We start from the raw sequence: 12,095 nt of genomic DNA, 5'->3' as shown, positions 1-12,095 counted from the left end.
ACAACATTCACTTATAGCTATGTCTTCCTAGTTGAATCTTTTGAACTAAGTGAATGTGATCGGACCCTAATCTCTCTGTGCTTTCTATCTCAAACTCTATCTGTCCAAAACATATGCATTCTATTGAAACTGTCGAATGTCTTCTCTGCGTCCTAGTCAGCAGAAGACACAGAGACAAACATTAAGTCTGTTTTAAATGATTCGTCTTTATTGTATGAAATCCGGAGAAGCCGGAACAACCATCCGACATGCCTGGCGGGCGTGGGAACGTGGGACAACTCTGAGTATGTTGCATGCTTGCCACGTGCCCCTCAGATGTGAACCGCTAGGGGCACCTGCGTAATTGCGCTGTGCCGCACACTTCCTTATAAATACATGTCCCCTGCCGTAAAGAAAACCTTCTTCCACCTCTCCACCTCGTCAAAACCCTAGCGCCACCGCTAGCTCTCGACGACGGCGGTAACGAAGCGCTTAGCTGCCGCGACTTCTCCGACGCTGTCCTCACGCCGGCCACGAACATCATCCTCTCCGCCGCCGCCGTAGGTGTCCTCCGTCACCAAGTTAGGGCATGGTGGATTGAACTGCTCGGTCTCCTATTCATCCCATCTAGCAGTTCTTCGTGTGGTAAATATAACTCTATTTTTACCGTCTTTTTGATCCTCAAGGATTCATCCTATTTACCAAAATTGGTTTCTGTCTATACAATGTTAGATCTATTCTATCTACATCTCATACTGCCTAGTATATTCACTTAAGCTTCATATCTAGTTAGATTCCTCACTTGTACTTATTCACGGATTCGTACAAATCTGGAACCAACTCTCAACATATAAGTGAATGTCTTCGCATCATGAGGTCAATGTCTTCAAACTGATTTATATTCAAAATCTTCTGAGAATGCATATGACCTCTTCCCCTTCCTTCGCATCTCTAATGCTGTCACAGGTACATGTCCGTGGGAGAATCCCTTGGTTCTCATAGTCTGCATTCGTTTGCAGAATTCTTACAACATCACATTAACTCTCCCGAAGCCAGTTCCTGTTTGTCCAGCAAGCGAAAGCCCTTGAATCCTCTGAAAGTATTGAAACCATTCAGTTTGAAGTTCATGGCTGCAGAGAAATCAGTAAGGAAGGGTGGCAGACAGCATCGTGGAGGAACATCAAAAGATCTGCCTGATGACCTTGCAGAGCTTTACAAGACAGATCATGAAGAGGATTATAATCAGCGCAAGACACGAATCCAATGGATTCGACGATATTGGGCTGAACAATGGTTCAAATACAAGTTTGTGACCCAGGAATGCGCTGAAAAGAATGCTATCAAAAGTCCTTGGGGTGATATTCTCTATCGAGGCCTTCCACCCAAGAACAGAGCTGAAGCTATTGCACATGGTTTCTATCCTTGTATGGTCCGTGGACCTCAGCCTGAAATTGCCGACCCAACATCATTGCTCTGGTGTCGTGATGATACTCTCTTCAAGCACAATTTCCAGCACGCAAAGGCTTCTGCCAAAGAAAACAAGAAGTCATTGGGGTTAGACTTCAACCCTGGTCCCTCTGCTCCCCGTGCTGACGGCTCACGTGATGCAGAACCCAATGTCATCAGACCCTTCTCCAACCTTGATGGCCTCATCACTTACATCTTGGTCCAAGGTGCCAAAGTGGATCATTCTGATAATGATGCTGACACTGATGAAGCCCCAGCTCCTCCTTCAAAGCTGCAGAAGCTAAAGAAGCCCAAGGCTTCAAGATCAGCTGCTCCTCCAAAAGCTTCGCGTATGAAGCCACTGGCCACTGCACCTCCTGAAGACAGTGTGCAGTCTGAAGATCTATCACGTATCTCCAAGAAGACGGAGAAGAAAAAGAAAATCGTCAAGCACACTGATCAAATCTTGACTCCTGCTGCCATTCTGCGAGAAGAGCCCATTGATCTGTCAAGCGATGAAGATCTTGCAGATGATGCACTTGAGCAACTGATCAAGAGCAAGGAAGAAGCAGAGATCTTCAATAATTTGCCTCTCTTTGATGTGGCAATCATCCATAACTTCATTGATGAGTGGTTTGACACCCCAAATCTCAGTTTTGAAGATCTGCAACTTCCCATTGGCCTCAGCGTCTCCTTCAATGGCGCCATTGCTTCTGAGCTAGCTCTTGCTTAGCGCATCATTGAACTGAAGCACAAGATCGACTATGAGAAAGCTCAGTTCAAGAAGCATGTGGCCAAGCTCAGCGTGCAAGATGTCAAAAACTTCAAGATCGTGCTGCACAAGCTCAAAGAAGCCTTTCACAAGAAGCGTGAAGAAGCTCAAGGCTCTCGTGAGCGTATGAAGAGTCTGGCTGACAAGTGTGTGCTAGCCTACAATGAGGCTGAGAAGCGCAAGTCTCTTGGTCGTCCTGGCATTGACCCAAGAATGGCTGCAAAGAAGAAGAAGTTGTCCACTGACCCATCTGCACCTTCAAGGCAGGAAGAACCTCGCATAGTCTTCCCAAGCAGCATGACTGGCTCGAAGTCAAAGGTCATGTCAACCGCTTCAAGACTGAAGAAGACGAGGGCTGCCGAGGCTGAAGCCAGAAAAAGGAAAAATACAGAAGCCTCTGATGTTGCTCCCTCCAAGAAGAAGCGCAAAACCAAGAAGAATCGGGCTGCTCCCACAGAGCCCTTAGTTGTTGAACCTATCTCAGTGGTTCGCCCTGCATCTAAACACCAAGAATGATGGATGATAGTTCATGAGCCTGCTTCCACAGAGGCTTATGAAGCTGAAGACATTCCAGCAGTTGATCCCACCGCTGCTGAAGACATTGGTCACAATGACAATGTTGAAGATGATGAAGTTCTTCCTCAGATCGAACACAACCTGGTATCATCGCCTATTCTCACGAACAACGAACTCACCAGCATTGGTCGTCCTGTGACGCCAATTGCTCAGGATGCATCATGGGCTGATCACCCACAGCAACAAGACTCCCCGAGTACTCCCCAACAACAACCACAAGTCACACCACCTGTGCAAGAAGAACAAGAAGACTTTGAGGCCCAGCCAACTCCATCTCCAAAGGCGTCGCCAGCATTTCGCAGGCTTCGCAAAGGATAAAGGCCCCAGGTCCCTCTTTCGAGCATTCCAGAAGGAGAAGTGCACCACTCATCTGTTGCACGTCAAGTGTTTCCACAAGCCACTCCGACTGTGAATGTCTCCGTGTCTGAAGCCCAAGCCGCTGAAGACAATCTGGCTGCATCTGCCGATGAAAATCAAGAAGACATACGTGTCCCCACTCCCCCCAATACTGAAGAAGTTGTTCCGGATGTGAACGTGCCAGTGCCCGACCCTCCAGCTCATCAAGTGGAGGTTGAAAATCTTGAGGCTGCCACCACCAACACCAATGAAGCCAATGGCGTAGTCATGGTTGAAGCTAATGTGGAGCTTGCACCAACCAATGTGCCCGAAGCCAATGATGCAACTACTCCTGAAGTGTCTGTTGTGCAGCCTGAAGCCTCAGTTATTGCCACTGCTCCTGTTCCGCCACCAAGGCCCTATACTATTGAGCAAGCATACAATAATGGTCAGCTAACCACTGTCCGATGGCCCGTTCTGGTCCCTCCGCCTATTGCTTCTGGTCCTCAGTTTGATTATCATGTTGAGCATAGGCCTCAGGTCCAGAAACCAAAGCCAAGACTGCCAAGGTTCCCAGGAACTGCCAACTCAACAGGGTCCTTCAATGCAAATGGCTTCAAAAGCCACGACACCTTCTTTGACAGTGCAAAGAACCCCTACACAAAGCCAAGAATATCATCTGATCATTTCTGGAGCTATCAGCAGCGAAGCTATTACTCCTGCGTTCTGTATGATCAAGGGCGCATTTTCCCTCATATGCGTCTCGACACTGAAGCCATTGCTGGACTGCCATGCTTAGAAGAAGCACTTGACTGCTTTCGTGATGCAGGTCTGCTCAGCTTTGTGACAGACAAAGAACATTGGAATGAGGAACTTTTTCTTCAATTCTATGCTACCCTCCACATTTGCGGCTACAACAGGGATATAAAGACATGGGTGCTCGAGTGGATGACAGGAAATGTTCATCATGAAGCCAAAGCTCTTGATGTCATTGAGCTTACTGTCCTACCCACTCCCGGATAGTTGTACGAACCTGATTGTCAACTCCACCGCAATGCACTGGAGAGCATCTTCCATAAGCCAGAGCCCAACATGAGCCAGATGTTGAGCATGATGAAGCCTCTGCCATCTGACGCTGAATACCCTAAGGAGTTCTTTGTTGATGACCTTGAGTATCTGCCTCGCACAATATATCACATCATAAGGCGAATTCTATGGCTTGTCAAAGGGCATTCATTAGCGGCCAAACTTGAAGGAGCCATGAAGACATTGGTCTTTTACATCCTCAATGGCATCAGCTTCAATACACAAGAATTCTTCATCCCGCAACTTGCTGCATATGGATCTGACCTTTTTGGCCTGAAATTTTATGCTCCATGGGTCATGCGCCTCATCAAGCTACACTCCTCTGTCAACTATCAGCCCTCTGCTCGCAATCATCTGATATTTCTACCAGAGGTTGATATGTCAGTTGAAGCCATATACCCTGAGCCTGCCAAGAAGCCTCTTTGTCTTCAAAATGCTGAACACCAAAGCTTCACTCAGCCCATGGAAGGAGTCCAAGCAGTAACTCGTATCTATCCAATGGCCGGGAACACTCATCTGCCTCATCATGCGCAAACTAAAGCTACTGAGAGCACAATTGCCCAAAGACCCAAGAAGCGCTCTCGCGTTCTAAATGACCGAGAACTACTTGTGGCACTGCATCAGAAACAAGATAATCATCACTTTTGGCTCAAGCGACAGATGCAAAGCCTCTTGGTGGACGTCAATCGCATTCGAAATCTTGCCACCAAGAATGCTTTTGTCACTCACGAGACCTGTCGGCAATCATGGAAGAGTTTGACACTACTTAGTGCTGAAGCAGATCTTCAAGATGATGGCTTCACTAAAAGATTCAAGTTTGACTCCACTCCTCCACAGAATGCTGTCCTACGTCGAACCCCATCTCTTGAAGACTCTGACTATTCTTCCTCCGCGGAAACTGTGAATGCCAGAGTGATCGATGATGAAGACGATGCTACTTCACCGCCCCCTACTTCTGCACGCATCAACACTGCACCAAGTACGTCTGCACCGCCAAACAACAACGACAACCCTGATGCTTCACCTACTCATGAGAACGAGTAGATGCTCTATGTCTTCAAACCTTTTTGGTCATTACTGACAAAAGGGGGAGAAGCGTATGAGTTGATAGTCTTCAAGCGGGTTCATTTGGGTGGTTGCTTTATATTTTGCCTCGTGTTTACAACTCTCGCTTTTGATACATCTGGTTCTTTGAGTTGTAACACTTAAACTCGATGGTCGTCTGCTACTTATTTGCTTTTCTGTGATGCGATGATATATTCCGCATGTGCAATGATAACTTCCGCACTTAGATCATTCTGCAGATGTCCATTTTTCATTATGCATGTCACTCTCTTAGTTATATCATTTCATGCATGATGAATTATCTTCATAAGTTGAAGAGGATCTCCACAAGTACAACCTGCCATGTGCATTTGCATTCCAAAAGCAAATTACTTATATGCACATCTTCAAGGGGAGCCTTTGCCACTTATGAAGACAATACCCTATCCTTTACAATTTCACATACTTTATCCCCGTTGAAAACTTCAACCAGTTTGTCATCAATCACCAAAAAGGGGGAGATTGTAAGTGCATCTAGTGCCACCCCTAGTTGGTTTTGGAGTATTGACGACAAAGTTGGTTGAGGGACTAATGCGTTTGTGAGAATTGTAGGATAACGTAGGTAGTGTCCCTCATTGATTCGGTTTACCTACCGGAGATGACCCCTAAAAATGTATGAAGACATTGACGACAATGGTGGTATGTGAAGATATTCATATTGAAGACTATGACATGAGAAGACATTGAGTGAAGACTATGGAGCGCGAAGACTGTGTTGTTTCGTTGTTTCCTTTTTCTTCTTTGTTGAGTCATAGGAACCACCGTACTGTTAAGTGGGGTCCAAGTGAACAAAGTCAGAATGACTGAAGTGATGCTCAACCAAAATCCTATGTCTTCGAGCGAAGACAATGAGAGCAAATCTTATCCAGAGCTGGATGAGTCAGCTTTGCTTGTAGCCCAAGTAAAGTTGACGTGTGTGTTTGAAATCTGACCGTTGGAACACGTGTCAGTTCCTTAGTGACCCAGGGTCATTTCGGACATATCAGGTCGGGTTGCCTTGTGGCTATAAATAGCCAACCCTCTACACCATAAATTGGTGGCTGCTTAGAGTTAGTGCACGGCTTTTGTCATTTGAGAGCAACCCACCTCGAAGCCTTTGAGAGAGAGAAATCCTTGCGAGGACAAAGCCCAAACACCCAGAGCCAAAGAGTGTTAGGCATCACTGAAGTCTTTCTGTCTGTGTAACCTAAAGACTTATTACACTTGAGGACTGTGAATCCTCCAGCCGGTTAGGCGTCGCGTTCTGAGCATCCAAGAGTCATTGTGGATCGCCGGTGAACGAAGTCTATGAAGGTTCAGAAGTCTACCTTGAAGACTTACCAGAGTGATTGGGCGAGGACTGGGTGTCCTTAGCTCCAGGGGAATAAGGTGAAGACACGGTCTTCTGAGTCGAATCTCAGCCTCCCTAACCAGACGCACAGTTGTCACACCAACTGGAACTGGTCCAACAAATCCTGTGTCTTCAACAAGTGACTGGTTCTATCCTCTCCCTCCCTTTACTTAGTGTTTGTCTTCGTGAAGTCATTGCCTATTTGTCATACCTGTTTGACTTCATTGCTTGACTACTATCGTTTGTTGGCTTCATACTATCTTCCATCCTGATCCTTACTACCAAGCTGCTATTAGTCTTTGTACTTTCACATTATTGCATACTTGACTATGGCTTGCTTGTTGTAGTTTATCTTCCGCTGCATATCAATTAGGTCATTGCTATTGTTTGTCTTCGAAACTTCCACGTTTTGAAGACTTTCGTAAAAATCGCCTATTCACCCCCCTCTAGTCGATAACTAGCACTTTCACAACGGCACTGAGTTCGATGAGACTAACGGCTCGCAAAGAGAGCACCTGTCAAATGTGCTAGATGAATTACCCCCTAGTGAGTCAATCAAGCAAATGGGAACTGGAGAGATCATACCCTCTGAGAATCAGACTGAAGAAGAACTGATCGTTTCTGCATCCACTCAACTTGAAGACAATGCTCAACCTGAAGATAATCCCCCAAATGATGACATTGATCAGAATGAGCAAAATCTTCGTCCTGCTCATCCTCATGTTACAAATGAAGAACATATTGAGAAGATAATCGACAGCCTCAATGCACATGGTCCACTCACTCGTTCAAGAGCTACACAAAGAGCAACACAACTAACCAGTTTCTATGGGCATTTTGCATTCGTCTCAATCTCAGAACCCAACAAAGTCGCTGAAGCTTTCATGGAACCTGAATGGATTCAAGCTATGAAAGAAGAGCTTCAACAGTTTGAGCTGAATAATGTGTGGGAACTAGTCAAGCGTCCTGATCCTCGTAAGCACAATATCATTGGCACCAAATGGATATACCGCAACAAGCAAGATGAGCATGGTCAAGTGGTCAGAAACAAAGCTCATCTCGTTGCACAAGGTTACACTCAAGTGGAAGGAATTGACTTTGATGAAATATTTTGTCCGGTGGCAAGGCTTGAAGCCATTCATATACTACTTGCCTATGCAAATCATCACAACATCCTTCTGTATCAAATGGATGTGAACAGTGCTTTTCTCAATGGAAAGATAGAAGAAGAAGTATATGTTGCACAACCTCCTGGCTTTGAAGATCCAAAACATCCTGATATGGTATACAAGCTCAACAAGGCACTGTATGGCCTCAAACAAGCCCCTCGTGCTTGGTATGATACGCTCAAAGACTTCCTGAAGAGCAAAGGCTTCAAACCTGGTTCACTAGATCCTACTCTCTTCACGACGACATATGATGGTGAACTATTTGTGTGCCAAATCTATGTGTATGACATTATCTTCGGCTGCACCAACAAGAAATACAGGGATGAGTTTGGTCACATGATGCAAGAGCAATATCAGATGTCAATGATGGGCTAGCTGAAGTTCTTTCTGGGTCTCCAAATCCATCAGCAACGAAATGGCATCTTCATCTCTCAAGAAAAATACCTCAAAGATTGCCTGAAGAAGTTTGGAATGCAAGATTGCAAAGGATACACAACGCCAATGCCAACCAAAAGTCATCTAGGTCCCGACGCCAATGGTAAAGAGTTCGATCAAAAGGTATACCGCTCCATGATTGGTTCTTTGCTTTATTTATGTGCATCTAGGCCAGATATAATGCTTAGTGTTTGCATGTGTGCCCGATTCCAAGCGGCACCAAAGGAATCGCATCACTTAGTTGTGAAGCGAATTCTTCGATATTTGGCTTACACCCCAACACTAGGATTATGGTATCCAAAGGGCTCAACGTTTGATCTAGTTGGATTCTCAGATGCTGATTATGTTGGTGACAAGGTTGATCGCAAGTCCACATCAGGCACGTGTCACTTTCTGGGATGATCCCTTGTCTGTTGGTCTTCAAAGAAGCAGAACTGTGTATCTCTCTCCACTGCTGAATCTGAATACATTGCCGCTGGATCTTGCCGTGCTCAGCTTCTCTGGATGAAGCAAACTCTCAAGGACTATGGTATCCATCTAAAGAATGTGCCTCTCTACTGCGACAATGAGAGTGCCATCAAGATTGCCAACAACCCAGTTCAGCACTCGAAGACAAAGCACATTGAGATTCGTCATCACTTTCTCAGAGATCATGTCATGAAGGAAGATATTGATATCATTCATGTCAACACTGAAGAGAAATTGGCTGATATCTTCACAAAGCCCTTGGATGAGAAAAGGTTTTGCAAGTTGCGGTGTGAGCTAAATATCTTGGAATCCTCAAATGTCCTGTGAACTGGACACACATCCTAACACTTACGCATTTTGATGACTTAGATGTGCAACACACGAAGTAAAGTATATCTTCAATCAGTGAAGACATACACTCTAAGTGTGAATACATTAATGCGGAATCTGACTTCGGAGCGCCACGATAATTGTGCACCGTGTCTGGGTCTAATACTTCCTATACGGTGGGTAACGCCACCACCAAACTTTTGTTTGAAGTGTCTCTCTTGGCGTTAATTTTGCAAAGTCTTCATATTTGATTTGTCTTCATCCCTGGCTTATATTCAAGTTTATCTTCATTTGGTTGATTTGGCCTTATACTAGTTATATACATATTTGTGTTTTCTCCTCTACAGCATTCACTTATAGCTATGACTTCGTGCTGAATCTTTTGATCTAAGTGAATGTGATTGGACCCTAACCTATCTATGCTTATACCTCAACTCTATCTGTCCAAATCATATGCATTCTATTGAAAAACTGTCAATTGTCTTCACTGAACCTTGTCAGTTGAAATCAATCTGACAAACATTTATATCCTTTTTAATGCTATATCCTTCTTGCCTGAAAGCCAGAGACTTAGGAACGACTACCCCAACAATCCAGGCGTGCGTGGGAACATGGAACAACTTCCAAGGTGTTGCATGCTTGCCACGTGTCCTTCAGATGTGAAGCGCCAGGGGCACCTGCATAATTGCGTTGTGCTGTCACTTTCCTTATAAATACACATCCCATCACGGTCAAAAATCCTTCTTCCACCTCTCCACCTCTCACAAACCCTAGCGCCACTGCTAGCTCTCGACGACACCGGCAACGAAGCGCTTAGCTGCCGCAACTTCTCTGACGCCGTCCTCACGCCGTCCGCGGACCTCGACCTCTCCGCCGTCACCGTAGCTGTCCTCCGTCGCCAAGTTAGGGCACGGAAGATCGAACTACTCGGCCTCCAACTTCGCTCCGTCTAGCAGTTCTTCGTGTGAATTAAAATTCACTTTTTACCGTATTTTCGATATGATAGATTCATCCTTCTTTACAAAAAGTAGTTTCTAGATCTCCAAAGTTGAATCTATCTCTTTCTACATCTCATACTATTCCTAGTCTGTTCACTTATGCTTCTCTACAAGTTAGATTCCTCACTTGTACTTATTCTTGGATTCGTACAAATCTGGATCCAACCCTCATCAAATAAGTGAATGTCTTCACATTATGAGGTCAATGTCTTCAAACTGATTTATCATCAAAATCTTCTGAGAATGCATATGACCTCTTCCCCTTCCCTCGCACCTCTAATGCTGCCACAGGTACATGTTCGTGGGAGAAAATACCTTGGTTCTCATAGTCTGCATTCGTTTGCAGAATTCTTACAGAGTCACAAAAATTCTCCCAAAGCCAGTTCTTGTCTGACCAGCTGACGGAAGCCTTTGCAAGTACTGAAGACTTTCAGGTTAAGCTTCATGGCTACTGAGAAATCAGCAAGAAAGGGTGGCAGAAAGCACCGTGGGAACACTTCCAAGGATTTACCTCCAGATTTGCACGAGCTGTACAAAACAGACCCAGAGAAAACCTATACAGGATGCAAGAATAGAATCCAATGGATTCGAAGATATTGGGCAGAGGAATGGTTCAAGTACCGATTCGTCACAAAAGAGTATGCAGAGAAGAATGCCATCAAGAGACCCTGGGGTGATATACTGTACAAAAATCTACCTCCCAGGACCCAGGCTGAAGCTATTGAGCAGGGTTTCTATCCATGCATGGTGCGCGGACCACAGCCAGAGAACGTTGACCCTTCTTCTCTGCTGTGGTGCCGTGAAGACAATCTATTCAAGCGCAACTACCAGTTTGCCAAAGACTCTGCTGGAAAGAATAAGAAGGAATTCAGACTTGACTTCAACCCTGGTCCATCTACTCCTCGGGAAGATGGCACCAGTGAAGCCAATGAAAATAGGATCGGCCCCTTCTACAACCTTGCAGGCCACATCACACACATTGCCATCCAAGGTGCAAAAGTGGATCATTCTGGGGATGATGCTGACACTGATGATGCACCAGCTCCTCCTCCTAAGCCGCAGAAGCAAAAGAAAGCTAAGGCTTCAAAACCAACTGCTGCACCAAAAGCTTCTCGAGTGAAGCCATTGGCAACTGCTCCTCCTACTCCTAGTAACACATCTGGAGATCTCTCTCGCTTCTCCAAGAAGAAAGAGAAGACTCAGAAGAAAGATGTTCAAAGTTCTGGTCAAGCCCTGACACCTACTGCCGTTCTAAGGAACGAGACTGAAGCCATTGATCTGTCAATAGACGATGAGTGCGGTGATGATGCTCTTGAGCAGCTGATTAAGAGCAAGCAAGAGGCGGAGATCTTCAATGATCTGCCCCTCTTCGATGTGAACATACTTGACAACTTCATTGATGAGTGGTTTGAGAACCCAAATCTCAGCTTTGATGATCTTCAGCTCCCGATTGGCATCATCGCCGCCTTCCAAGGCGCAATTGCACCTGAGCTGGCTCTGGCTCAGCGAATTGTTGAATTGAAGAACAAGATTGACTATGAGAAATAGCAGTTCAAGAAGCATGTGGCCAAGCTCATCGTGGCTGATGTTCAAAACTTCAAGGTGATGCTGCATGACCTCAAAGAGGCGTTTCACAAGAAGCGCAAAGAAGCCAAAGGTTCGAGAGAGCGCATGAAGAATCTTGCTGCCAAGTGTGTTCAAGCTTATAATGAAGCTGAGAAGCGCAAGGCACTTGGGTGTCCTGGCATCGACCCCAAGCTGGCTGCCAAGAAGAAGAAGAAGTCTACTGTGGCCCAAACTGAAGCTCCAAGGCAGGAAGAACCTCGGATTGTCTTCCCTGCTAGCATGACCGGCTCGACGCCTAAGGTCCCCACAGTGGCTTCGGAACAGAAGAAAACCAAGGCAGCTGAAGCCGAAGCCAGAAAGCGCAAGCTCAAGAACACCACTGATGATGCACCACCCACCAAGAAGAGAAAGACTAAGAAGAGAGATCGGGCTGCTCCCAAAGAGACCCTTGTTGTCGAGCCCATTGCTTTTGCTCATCCTGCACCTGAAAATCAATAGCG

Source organism: Triticum dicoccoides, chromosome 3B (genome assembly GCF_002162155.2).
Source record: "Triticum dicoccoides isolate Atlit2015 ecotype Zavitan chromosome 3B, WEW_v2.0, whole genome shotgun sequence".
Classification (NCBI taxonomy): Eukaryota; Viridiplantae; Streptophyta; class Magnoliopsida; order Poales; family Poaceae; genus Triticum; species Triticum dicoccoides.
This window is presented reverse-complemented; position numbering follows the sequence as displayed.